The sequence below is a fragment of the Ceratotherium simum genome, chromosome 10 (assembly GCF_057802395.1).
Source record: "Ceratotherium simum simum isolate JZ-2026a chromosome 10, ASM5780239v1, whole genome shotgun sequence".
In the NCBI taxonomy this organism is placed as follows: domain Eukaryota; kingdom Metazoa; phylum Chordata; class Mammalia; order Perissodactyla; family Rhinocerotidae; genus Ceratotherium; species Ceratotherium simum.
This window is the reverse complement of record NC_141909.1, coordinates 55,640,985-55,654,774: the sequence shown is the minus strand read 5'-3', so window position 1 is coordinate 55,654,774 and position 13,790 is coordinate 55,640,985. Positions and strand designations below refer to the sequence as shown.

At 44.0% G+C, this 13,790-nt stretch overlaps 1 protein-coding gene across 2 annotated transcripts in view; it reads left to right on the top strand.

Annotated features, from left to right (window-relative positions):
- The first annotated feature begins 434 nt into the window (after positions 1-434).
- Positions 435-13,790, top strand: part of ENOX1 (ecto-NOX disulfide-thiol exchanger 1) — a 548,889-nt gene continuing 535,533 nt past the window's right edge. Inside the window, exon 1 of one of the 2 annotated variants that reach the window (XM_014789964.2) lies at positions 435-969. The gene's annotated coding sequence lies outside the window, so the exon portion shown is untranslated. The remainder of the gene's footprint in view (positions 970-13,790) is intronic. The other variant, XM_087436027.1, reaches the window with a different exon arrangement.

The window sequence follows — 13,790 nt, the reverse complement described above, 5'->3', positions numbered from 1 at the left end:
GTGGCCTCAGAGGAGGAAAAAAGGCAACATTCCACCTCGCTTTTCCCCTGGCTGTGCAAGCTGACCTCATCCGCGACCGACCTCACCCTTGCTCCCCCTGCCCACATCCTCTACCCAGGCGAGGCAGTGGGCCGCGCTCGGCGAGGTTCCACCGCCCACTCCACGCCCGCAGCCCTTGCACACGCCGGCGCCAGCCAGTAGTCGGCCACGTGCGCCCGGGTCGTCCGCTCGTTCCCTCGGCGGGCCAGGCGCCTCCAAGGTTGCAGAGGCAACCGTGGGGTCCCGATTTCTGTCCCCTCGCGCACAGCCGAGGGGTCCAGACAGCGGCGGCAGTGGCGGGTGCGAGCTGCTCGGCTCCTCCCTAGAGGGGGCAGCGCGACCGTGGGCTGCGGGCGCCGCCTCTGCTGCATCCGTGGCTGCGCGCTCCGCTGGGCTCAGCCCCGCTCGGATCCGGAGCCCGCGTGCGCCGCGCTGCCCTCCCCTCTTTCTCTGCCGCCGCCCCGCCGGCAGCTCCCCCAGGCGAGACGCGCGTTCTACCGTCCTTCCCCGGGTTTACGGATTTCCGAGGGGCGAAGAATTTTGCCTCGGTCCCTACGAACATCACTCGTCCTCTCTCCCCCTCCCCTCGCGATTCCCCCACCCTGTGGGCGCGCGCGCGCACACTCACACACACACACACTCACAGGCGCGCGTGCGCGCGCCCCGAGCCGCGGAGTCTCCAGCGCCGCTCAGCAGCTCCCACTCTCTCGGACGCCGCTACTCACACAGGCTTCCAGCCGCCACGGGGCGTCCTCTGTCTGCGGCAGCAGCGGCAGCGGCAGCGCAGGAAACGGCAGCTGCAGCCCGGGACGGAGTCCGGGAGAAGCGGAGAAGGACGACGCCGAGGCAAGGAGGAGCCGCGCCGCGCCCGGCGCCCCGCTCCCGGCTCCACGCGGCGGGCTGTCTCCGCTCCCCGTACCGCGGCCCCAGGTAAGCGGCTCCGGGGTCCGCAGCATCCCTGGGGCGTTCGGGGCTTGGAGCCGGGGTTTCCCGGTCCCGCCCTCGCCACAGCACCGGGACAGAGGCTCGAAGGGGAGTGGGCTCGGGGGGGAGGGGAATGGAGTTAGAGGTGAGGCCGGTAGGGAGGGGTGCGTGGGAGTGTGGGGGCTTCGGGGCAGCCCCCGGCGCCTTTCCTTGCTCTACTCGAGCTCCAGCCCTGTCACTTTTACGACCCCAGGGGTGCCGGGCGCCCCAGACAGCTGTTCTCTGCTCTCCCCGCCTCCGCCAGCCAGTGTTGGCTCTGGGCTCGGCGCCCGCTGCGCGTCTCCCACCTCCCCTACACCTTGGACAGCGCACCCCGCCGCCCCCTGCACAGCCCTCGGGACGGCGTCCTGCCCGCACACCCCTCCCGCTGCTCTCTTCTTTCCAGGTTGTCACCTTCCCGCCCTGCATCCCTTGTCCTCCCTGCCTTGGCGGACTCCACTCTGGTGCGGGCCGGAAACTTTCCTCCCCGCCTCGTCTGCGCTAGGTACTATTGTTATTTGTGACTGTCCCCTTACAAGGGGAACTCAGACACCTTGGACGGGTCTTCCTCGGCGGGAGCATGTCCTGTCCGACCGAGCCCGGGGCACAAGAGGCACTGGGCAGCTGCACTCGGCGGCTGCTAGGGTGCAGAGCCCGCGCCTACGGGACTGGATGCCTGCCGCCTCTCCGCCTCCGGGCCTCTCCAGACTCCACACGTGCGCGCCTCCCATAGACGGCGCGCTTCCCCCGAGCACCCCACCTCCTCCCCCTGCACGGACACGGCCACCCCATAGGTTGGACACCCGGTGCTCGCGGGTCTTGATTGGCTGAGGACGTAACCCCGCCTCCTTTCCGGAGGGGGGTGGTTCTGGAGTGTTGTGGTTGTCATCCCGCGGCGAGCACATGGGGGAAGCGGGGTCGACAGGTGGGGCAACTCGGCTTGATAGGATCGCCGCGTCCAATTGTGTGTGGCTACTCACCACCCTCCTTCGTGCACATACACTCTTGCTTTTCTCCTTTTTTGTCTGTTTCTGAATATTTTACTGCTATAACATTAAAAAAAAAACTGGCTTGTAAACCTACTTTTATTAATATTGCATTTGCTTGGTGGTAGCGGTTTTTAAAGCAGATCTAGAAGAATGAGTGAGGGAAACAAGTGCGTATGGGGAGGTTCATGGCAAACTGGGCTGTAGATTTGAGTCCGGTAGTTTGGAGAAAGTAATGAGTGCCTAACGGATCTGAAGAAGGCGGAGAAAGTGTGAAGGAAATTGTTTCTTGGAGGAGAGACACAGGTGAGCGAGCTTGGGAAGCTGAGGGAGAAGGAAGTGGGTCATCTGTGGGGTGAGATGGGCGCTCCCGAAAGGTGGGTGCATTCTGCTGAAGACGGCTCTGTCCGGGAAAGTGGTAATTTTGGCTAGTGTTTAGTTCATTATTAACACACTTTGCTTCTGTTTTGCTAACATTGCCCTTTTAATAAGAGACTTCAGAGTAATAATGTCAATCCAGTAATAATGTCAATCCGTGTAATGGATTTTGCTCATTCCAGTTTTTTGTAATATATAGATTTGCAAGTAGTAATGGATTTTAAAAAGTGAATTTCAAAGGCTCCTATAGAGGGAAGCACTAAATAGTTAAGTTCAAGTGCTTTTGAAATATTGGGAGGGAAGACGGATAAGCATTGCATAAAATCCAAAGATTGTTCTGGCGTTATTTAGGGCCTTTGCAGAAATATATATGGATGCATAAATGATACTGATTTCTCTTCATTACAAAGCGTGATTGCCTCTAGAGCATTTTCAAGCTTTAATTCCTTCAGGCTGTTTTGATGTTGTGTCCATACATCTAAGAATATTGTAATTCTTATCTTTAGAAGCCTTGTCAATGCAGAACAAATAGCAACTGATGCAAGTTAATGTTGACAACTTTATATATTGAGTACACTGTGTGTTATTTTATTTGTAAGGTAGTGAAATATGCAAGAGTAACATAGCATGACTGTTACTCCCCAGGGACCCATATCAAAACAAAGTGGAGAGTCACACAAGGCTGTTCCAGGGAGAATAATTTAGTTATTTTAAAAATGAATATATTTTAAGATTCTTGGGTGTAAACAGCAACAGAATTTTCCCATTTGAATTATTTCTGTACACAGTGGTAGTGCGTGATATTAAGTAAAACAGCATATTAATTATGCTAGATGATTCCAAAGTAAATAGTAAAGTCTTTCCATTTATTTTTATTTTTGTATAAGTAGACATAATTGCTTTACTGATTGGAGGACTTTGTATTCAAGGGACAGAATTTGATAGATCTGGCAAATTGGAAATTATTGCCATTGTTGAGAAAATAATTCTTACTGTGTTTTCATATCTCCAGGTCATGCCTTGATTTGCCCTCAGGGATTTAGATTCTAGCTTTTGGCCTATCAAAGTTAGATAGTTTGGAGGTAGGTAGGAGAAGAATGTATATAGTAACATATACACATATGCATATATGCAAAATATCTGTGTGTCTATCAGTACACAGCTATATATTTATACACATAATTTTGGGGTACATTCAGTGTATTTATTGATATATGTTATTGTCATCCTAGGAATTTTTTCTCATTTCTTCTTGTCCAAAAGGTGGCCCTGTTTTAAACTGTAGAAAGCATTATCACCAGTAGAATTGGCCAATAGATCATGGAAACAGACAATAGTATTTTGTTGCTTGGCAACCACCTACTGTGAATGAAAAACAAAGCAGTGACAGCTGCTTCCACATCCTGATACACTGTAGCTCACGCATTGCAACCCTCCACATGAGACAGATCTACTAAGTTTCATTTGAATGAGGTGAAGCTGTTTCTTTTTGGGGATTTTTTTAAAAGAATATTTAAAAATTTTATTATAATAAGAATTATATTATTGTGGGATGAAATGAAGCATCTAATTTTAATTGCCCTCTTAAGTCTAGTATAAACTGAAAAATGCAAGATTGGGAGGACTGTTTTGACCCTTCTCATTCTTCCCTTTATAGTCATTAGACACTGTAAGCACATTTTCTGCTGCCATCAGGTGCTCTTAGGATTTTAAAAAACTTGAGTTCTCTGTGATACCTAAATGGATGGCTGGATTTTAGGAGGGAATTAGAGATTGATGCTCTGGCCTAACCCTTTAATTTTAAAGGATACTGAGGCACAGTCGGGTGATGTGCCTGGTGACAGAGCCATCTCCAGGATGTCTTCCCTTGGGTCACATTGAAAAATTTTTCCCCCGTTTCCTCCCCTGAATTATTCTTTCTTTGTTCTTTATTTACATAGAATTTGTAATCAAAATTTTTATCCTACTAAGGATACTTAGAAAATACAATAATATTTGGGAGTAAAAATTCAGTGTTGACACCAGGTTAGAATATGGTTTTGGGTGCCTTGTATACCGTGTATTCTGCCTTCAATTTCTGAAAGTCCTGTGACTCCCACCTGTTTCCCCAAACTGGAGAAGCCCAGCCCCTTGCTTTGGTAATTGTGTACATCTTTGGACAATCTTGAATGATCTGTTACTCCCTATGTGAATTTTAAACGGGGATGAAATTGAAGATTGTGTTGGTCAGCTGTCTACCTGCAAGAGTTTAAATATTGCAGCTAATTAATCACTCGTTGCAGTCTTCTGTCTCCAGTGTGATAGACATATTGTTGGTGTAGTGATCTGAGCTCTTTAAAGTATGTGGGACAGACCGTGTTGCTGCATAATATCATAATATTCCTTTCAGTCTTTTATCAAAGCTGTCTTGTCAGAGGAGTAACCTGCAGCCTGTTTGTAGAGGGCAAGGGCATCTCTCTGTGAAAGATGGTAATACTGCAGATTGTTTCTTAATTCTAAAATGACAATGAATGGATTACTGGGTGGCAAACTTGGATCGCATGTGCATTATTAAGCATTTCTTCTAAACTTAGGAAATGTATTGCATGTATGATGCGTTTTGAGGTTTCTTATGCTATTTTATTTTATTATTTATTTAATTTTATTTTTTTAAGGTAATTTTTTTTTTTTACAGGGGAAGATTCACCCTAAGCTAACATCTGTTGCCAATCTTCCTCCTTTTTCTTCCTTTCCCCCCCCAAAGCCTCAGTACATAGTTGTGTATAGTTGTAAATTCTTCTAGTTCTTCTGTGTGAGCTGCCTCCACAGCATGGCTACTGACAGACGAGTGGTGTGGTTCTGCGCCTGGGAACCAAACCTGGGCCTCTGAAGCGGAGCACGGTGAACTTTAACCACTGGGCCATCAGGGCTGGCTCTTCTTATGCTATTTTAAAGAATCTGTGTTCCATTGTTTATTATTTATGACACAGGTAGACATTTAACTTTAATACAACACCTTAAGTAGAAAAACTTGGAGTGGACAAGTTTGGAGAAACAATAGAGTGACAATATTAAGTAGCATTGAAGAGCTCTTTTCACCAAAAAAGCATGCACTTTAACAGATTTGTAGGGGGGAATAAATTAATTTACAGCATGTTTAACCTAGTTTTAGAAGCCTGCTATTAACTTGTTCTAGCTAAAAGGATTTTCAAGCAGAATGATAATTTGGCAGATTTCAAGTGAACTTCACTGATTGTTTTTAAGCCATTTTCTACAGTCTGGTTATAGTTTGTCTAGAACAAGTACTTGTTTTCGATCCTCTAGGATTAATTTGAATTTTAAGTTTATTATTATTTTTTAAAATTTCTGAATCTTTCCTTTTGCATGATGTGATGTTAAATATCCTATAGTTCATACATTTAATTTAATCCACTGGAATCTTGAAATTTAAATAACTTCCCTCTCCTGTCTTCACGTACAAGGTAATATGTGTGTATGTATATGTGCAAACACATGCACAGTACTTATATAGGGCCTGATTTGTGTTTTTGTCATACAGTAAATGGAAGCTTTAAATAAGAGATATTTACATTTTCAATTTCCTTATGTCAGCTTCTGCTATTATTACCTGTAAACTCTTACCCACAACCTATAAACTCTTACCCACATAAATAGGATGATTGCTAAAATCAAACAAAGAAATCTAAGCAGTATCCCATTTGCTACCCTGCAGCCTAGCCAAGAAAGCGTATTTTCTCGTTCTTAGACACACACATACTTCCACACACACACACATACACACTGAGTTGCAGGTCCTGTAGACTCTTATTTTAAGAGTGGACAGAAATAGTATTTGATTGGGAGACCTGTGTATGGTAGTTTTTTAAGTAAAGCTTAAAATATATTCAGATTTTCAGAAATGCAGTAGCATAGGAAGAATTAAATTGAATTATTCTCTTTGGAAAACTTTCAAATTTATGCTGACAACATAACCCACGGCTCTTACAACAGAGCCCGCTACACACTAGACACGTGGTACGTATTTTATGGACTATGCACTTGCCCTTTTTCTTTATGTAATGTTGCAAATATTTCAATTTGTGTCTGTATAAATAGTAAAAGTTGAGAAAATGGAGAAAAAAATGACTGTAGTTTTCTAATTGTTTCTGGCACTGTATAAAAAAAAAAGTCAAAATAGCTAACTTAGCCAGTGATATTTTGTAATATACTTCTTGTTGGTGTAGAAAGTTATACCAGGGGTATTGATTTTTCACAAATACAGCCATCCTAAGTGCAGAAAAGCTCTTTAATAGCCCACAGCAGCATAACAAAGCTATGGCAGCTGGTCTGAAGGAATGCTTTATTTAGTTGGAGCTGGAGGGTGCAGTTTGCTAGTCCCAGTGTAATTATCCAGACTGGAGTGTGGCCAGGGCGCTGTGGTTAACATCCCAAGCCGTGGGAGAAAAGACACGGATAAGGTCTTTAGTGACTAGAGAGGCCAGACCTCTGCTTTGGTCTCATTTGCAAGAGAGCACCTTGAGTAGCTTGAAAACTGCACAAGCTGTTGTGCACCTGAGAGAGCCCAGGGTTACAATCTAGATCCCAGGGACCAAATTTCTGCTCATTGGAAGAAGTTGTAATCCCAAGTGTGCAGTGCCATTGAAATAAGACTTTCTTCTTTATCCTGCTCCATTTTTGTGACGTAGGTGGAGAGTGATAGTGTCTCTGGGGACAGTCCTGGCAGAATCAGAAGGTAGGTAAAGTCTGACATGCTTCTAATTACTCTTAAAGCATCTTGCACCTTTGCTCCACTACCTAGGTGTTCACCTTTTTTGTAGGGTTTCATTCACAGTTTCCTATCAGCAAATCTTTTTTTTTTTTTTTTTGGTGAGGAAGATTGGCCCTAAGCTAACATCTGTTGCCAATCTTGAGTCTTTTTGCTGAGGAAGATTGGCCTTGAGCTAACCTCTGTGCCCATCTTCCTCTATTTTGTATGTGGGATGCTGCCACAGCATAGCATGGTAAGTGTTGTCTAAGTCTGCGCCCAGGGTCCGAACCTGAGAACCCTGGGCCACTGAAGCAGAGAGCGTGAACTTAACCACTACGCCCCCAGGCCTGCCCATCCTATCAGCAAATCTTTGTTAAGGTGTATGCTGATAAAAGGTTACAGTACTTCCCTGGAGGGATTCCTGAGTGTCTTGCATATACTAGGTGCTCACTATATATTTGTTTAGTTTTACTAGTGGAATTGTACCTACTATTTTGATAGATAGGGAAACTAGTTTTGTCTAGGAAGCCTACTTAAATAATATTATACTGTTTTCTTTTAGGATTATTTCTTTAACAAATATTTATTGAACATTTACTGTGTGAATGGTACAGTATTCAGTTCTGGGGGTCATAAAGATTCTTAAGGCACAGTTCCTGCTCGTGGAAGAGGATATGCTATTTTCAGGGAAGTGCACAAATTCATTGTGGTTTCAAAGTAACTCTGCATGGTGGGTCCGTAGGTCTGGAGAGCTGGGCAGGAGACAGGCAATGGAGGATGTGGTAAGGGCCACCAAAGCTTTTGGACTTAATGATATTGGTCAGTGTTTCACAATCTGCCTGTTCAAAGGAATCCCATGAAGTGCTTGCCACAATACTGATTCCTGGGTCCCACCCCAGACCCACTGAATCAAGATCTTCAGAGATGTGGCCTGGTGGAGCAGACACGGTCAGTTTTGTACTCATATGCTCAGTTGCTCACTGCTCTATACCTGTCTGTAGAATTCTTCTGCAGGCACTTAGTCTTCTCCACCTGAGGACTTCTATCCCACATGTGGGGCAGCTTGGTAAGCCAGTTAATGGCCTTGGGAGTGGCCCTCAGCCAATGATAGAAGAGAGCTGGGCAGTAATACACCAGCATCCTGGACCCTTGGGTGCAATAACTGACGCATGTTCTACATTGTGTTGGAGGGTCCCAGTGAACCTGAGCCTCAGTTGCCCATGATGGCAGTCTGCTAGATAATCTGTGCGTTATTGGCTCTCTCCCTTTCCTCTGCCAGTACTTCCTAGGATCCCCTCTCAAATAAGTAATTTGCACTTAAATTCTGTCTCATGGTCTGTATCTGGAGGAACCCAACATAAGATACTGAAGAATCTGCTTTATTTTATTTCATTTTTTATTAATGTCCCCACTGGTTTTTATAATGAGGCAAATTTGGGAGACCTGGCCTCAGGTGACAGAGAACTGGGCCAAGGATTAAGATGAGGGCATTGTCAATTTTGATTTGCAGCCTAGAAAGATCATGCTGGCAGATGTGTAGGGAATGGATTGATGGAGGAAGAATTGGGGGACATGGATAACAACTAGGACGTGCCCAGGTAAGCAATGAAGAGCGCCTAAGCGAAGGTAGTGACTGTGGGGATGGAGATGGGCAAAGGATGCAAGGTGGACTTTGATGGAAAGCTGTCAGCACAACATAGAGGCCTGTGATGTGTGGTCACTTAGCTCACTGTTGTTCCTACAACAAGATTTCAGTCCTCTACCCTGCACTGCTGCCTTGTCTGTCCGTTAGGCTTGGCACCCCTTGAAGGGCTGACTTCTCTGCCTTGCCTGTAATCTTGGCCAGGCTTTCCAGAGTTAAGTAGTACAATCTGGGCATAAATAAAAGAAGACAGAAAGATAAATTGAAGAATATAAATAATTCACTACCAGATCATTAAAGGAAGAAAGTTATATTTTACAGGAAGGATTTGTGGAGTTGTAGAGAAGGAGAGTTGGAGAGATGTCTGTGACGCATGTCCATTTTGTGATGAATAGTGATTTTTTTTTTTCCCCATACTCTTGGCTAAGAGGCGATTTTCACGCACCATCAGTTTCTGGAAGACCTAGCATGCACTTATATCTATTGTTTTCCTTGCTTCTCTGATAGCCTATATTTTAGCTAAGTGAATGAGTGGTAGCTGGGGGTGGGGCTGGTTCTTTCTCTTGTTCTGTCAAAATGCCAGGCTTTTGGCTGCAGTTTCTCCTGCTAGTTCTTAGGCCACCAGTTCCCAAAGGAGATTAGAGAATGCAGAGGGTGGGAGAAGAAAGCATAAATCCAGAAAGAGAGCCATTTTGAATTAAATGCTTAATTATGAAATGAGCAGGTTAGAGCTTGTTAGATGATATGAAATAAGATCAGGCAGCCTTCTAATTGTCCCACGTATGAATACTAATATGCTGGCTCTGTCTGCAGCCAGAAAGGCTAAGGCTGACTAATCAAACTATAGCAACCTGACACGGTCATATTTCTGTAAAAGTAGCATTGAGCCAATGACAAAGAGAAGACTGAATTATGAGATGTTGTAGAAGGGTCAGCAGAGACCTTGGGTCTTGCTTAACAGGGAGAACAGTCATGAGAGTAGAAATACTGAGCATGTGAGTGTAAAGAGGCTGGAGACACTGTGGGTGAGACACAGTGGAGAGGAAGAGACCTTGTTTATTTAGAATATTATACACATATTTATGATATTTTTAAATTAAACTTTTTATTTGGAGATAATTATAGATTCATATGCATTTGTAAAAATAGAGAGATCCCATGTACCCTTGACTCATTTCCCTCCCATGATAACATCTTGCAAACCTATATGGTACAGTGCCATAACCAGGGTATTCACTGATACAATCCACCAATCTTGTTCAGATTTCCCCACTTTTACTTGTACTCATTTGGGGGTGTGTGTGTACGCGTGTGTACATGTGTATTTTTTCCTCTATTCAATATTTATGATATTTTTATTTTTAAAAGTAAGAACCTTTTTCATTCCAAATTTTTGAAAAAAAATCACTGGTTTAGACTAGTTCGGCTTAATTGTAACTGAAGAAAGGGTAGTATAATAAATCTCCCAACCCCCTTCCAATCTGGGATTCTGCAGAGTGGCATCAGGGGCCACCTGAATGTGCCAGAAGGTCAATAGGCTATTCTTTTTTTTTTTTTTTTTGGGAGGAAGATCAGCCCTGAGCTAACATCCATGCTAATCCTCCTCTTTTTGCTGAGGAAGACCGGCTCTGAGCTAACATCTATTGCCAATCCTCCTCCTTTTTTTTTTTTTTCCCCCAAAGCCCCAGTAGATAGTTGTATATCATGGTTGCATATCCTTCTAGTTGCTGTATGTGGGACACGGCCTCAGCATGGCGGGAGAAGTGGTGCGTGGGTGCGCGCTCGGGATCTGAACCCGGGCTGCCAGTAGCGGCTTGCGCCCACTTAACCACTGAACCACAGGGCCAGCCCCTCAATGGGCTATTCTGCCTAGTATAACTTCCAATTTTATTTATTCCTGTGTGACCCTTTAAAAGTATGTTTGTTGTAAAAGAAGCTTGCTCATTAAAGTATTGAAAAATAGCCCATGGCATGGGCTGTAAATGTGTTCAGGCCCTGATGTTCCTGCACTTGCAGTGGGCACAGGGCTCGGGAGTGTGTTGCAGGCTGGTGCACACAGTTGTGAACAGATGGATCTCTCTGGAACCTGCCTGTAAGGCCACTCACTTGCTGTGCTCTCCATAATGATCAGAAATGGTGAGTGCTGGGTGGGAGAATTATGGATTAGGCGGCTCTGGGTGAGCTGACAATGGAAGAGACATAAGCTTATTTTAAATGGGCATAAGCTTTGAAGGCAAGTAATTAAGACACACTTCAGCCTCCTGGACAAATTAGGGTTCTAGTTAATGCAAGTGCAAGATTGGGAAAAATGAATCACCTGTACACCTATAATCACTCAAGAATAGTTTGTTTAGTAACAAAACACCAATTATGCCTGCTTTTGTGTGAGTTTCTCTTCTAGTTCAGTTTCTCCTTTATCTCTCAGAACTGATGAGTTGAGAGTTTTTTTTCCCCTGCTAGTACTCTCTGCACTTTTCTTCAAGAAAGGGGTGCCTGGGTGAGAGCAGCCAGCAGTTTCTCATGACGTCCTTCTGAAGCTTGGTCTTTTACCCATTTTGCTCACATTTTTCTACAAAACTGTAGTCCCTATTTCTTTCCTTCTTAGTAATATGCAGTAGCACGAGGAGAAAGTTTTTAATGGGATTTTCTTGGGCATCAGCGACTTGATTCTGTCAAGAAACACAAAGCAGGTGCTGTGGAAGTCAGAGAAGTTGTTTCTGTGCATTAGTTGGTGCACTCAGTATGCTATGTTGAGGTGGTAGTTTCTGATTTTTCTCATCTAGTTATTAAAAGAATAATGTTGACATATATATTTTAAATCTCACATAATATTGTGACCTAGCTTGATACTTGTTTTGTAGTTGAGATTTAATGTTTTTTGGGGAAAGCGTGCTTCATATTCATTGTGCCAAACAAATAAGTATTTACTGTGCCAAGTTCATGCTAGGTCCTGGGGATGCAGCAGTGAACAAAAATGATGACTGTTCCTGTCCTCTGGGAGCCCACAGTTTACTGGACAGGATATTAAGTAAAATGAAAATAATTATATAATTGGAATTCATGGTAAGTACTTGGAAAAGACCAGGTTTCTCTGAAAGGGTATAAATAAGGGTGAAGTGGTTAGGGAAGGCTTATTATGGAAAAGTAATTTATAAATTAAGACCTGAAGAGGGATGGGGTTACTCAGGTGGGGAGTCCCATGTGTGAAGCCCAGATGTGAGAAAGAGCTTGGCTTTTAGAGTCACTGGAAGATAGCCACTGTGGCTGGAGTACAGAGAGTGAGGGTGGGAATGAGGCTGCTGAGATGTAGGTTAGGGTCTGATTGTGCCAGACCTACTAGGCCATCCTGAGAACTTTGGCTTTTATCCTAAGTGCAGTGGGGAGCCATTGAAAGGTTTTTGTTTTTTCTTTTTTTTTTATTTGAGGTGAAATTCACATAACATAAAATGAACCATTTTAAATTGAATAATTCAGTAGCATTGAGTACATTCACAATGTTGTGCAACCACCATCTGTATCTATTCTAAAACATTTTCATCACCCCAAATGGAAACTCCATACCCATTAAGCTGTCATTGAAGGTTTTAAGGGGAGTGACGTGGTTTGACTTGTAGTATGTAAGATCTTTCTGGCAAGTTTCTGAAGAAGGGATTGGAGGTGGCAGGAGTGGAGGCAAGACAACCAACTTGGAAATTATGGTCAAGTCCAGGGAGAGATGGTGGCGGTCGCTTCCTGGACAAGGGGCAAGAATGTAATCATAGATATGGAGAAAAGTGCAATGATCCAAAATAAAGTTATATAATCAGGTTTGATTATCTATTTTTTTTTTTTTAAAGATTTTATTTATTCATTTTTTTCCCCCCAAAGCCCCAGCAGATAGTTGTATGTCATAGGTTCACATCCTTCTAGTTGCTGTACGTGGGACTCGGCCTCGCGCTGGACGGAGAAGTGGTGCCTTGGGGCGCGCCCGGGATCCAAACCCGGGCCGCCAGCATCAGAGTGCGCGCGCCACGGAGCCGGCCCAGGTTTGATTATCTATAAGTGACTTAGTCACCTTGTAATTATCTACCTCCCTGTTTCCCAAGGGGTAATCCATAGCTTTTCAGATCTATCTAGGATGCTTGTCAAAAGTACAACAACTTAGGCCTACCTCAAGATACTGATGCAGGGGGGCTGAAGAGGGATGCTAAGGGATTCTTATTGGAGCTGAGGTTTGAGAACCACTCATTGTTGTCTTCTTTCTCAGTCTGATGCCCTTTAAGATTGAAGCTTCCAACAGTCCATCAAAGTGGGATGAGTTAGAACGAGACACAGAATAGACAAATGAATAACCTAGTGCATGCTTCTAATTTTGAGTGGGAGCGATGCATCTTCAACTTGATCCCAAAGGCAAATATGTAAAATAGACAATTTTATGGGTGGTATTTATTTTCGATTCTTTTCTTTCTTGGAGTATTGTGACTCTTCCAGAATTAAGTGGTGACTGACTGAGAACAATGGCATTATCATGAAATACAGTGTAGGTACAGTGTAGTAATTTATTATAAAAGAAATAACTGCTGGAAATTAACTTGTAAAACAAACCATCCTGGTATCTTTGCAGTTACCTTGTATCTGCAAGATTCCTGTTACTTTAAAGAGATGTTCACTGCAATTGACTGATTTTAGAAGCCAGAGTTTTTGAGACTTTATAGTCAGAAAATCCTATAAGCTGTAGTAAAAAATCACCAATAAACAAATCAAGATTTTGTCTTTGACTTCCATTTTCTGTTTGCCATTGGTAGGTTTTTTTCTAACCCAGTGCTACCTCGTAGAGCTGTCACTTCCAGCCCAAGTCTGCAACACAACATTCTAATCCAATGGTGTTCAGATCTTTCAAATAATCCCCTTCCCCCCAACAATTTCTGTAATGTTTGGGTAAATTATAATTTTAGAACTAAAAGGAGTCACAGAGAACATCACCTTTGGAGAGCTTAAAGTGACTAGAATAAGGCTCTGCTACTGAGGAGTGGGGTTAAATCTTTGGGGATTTATC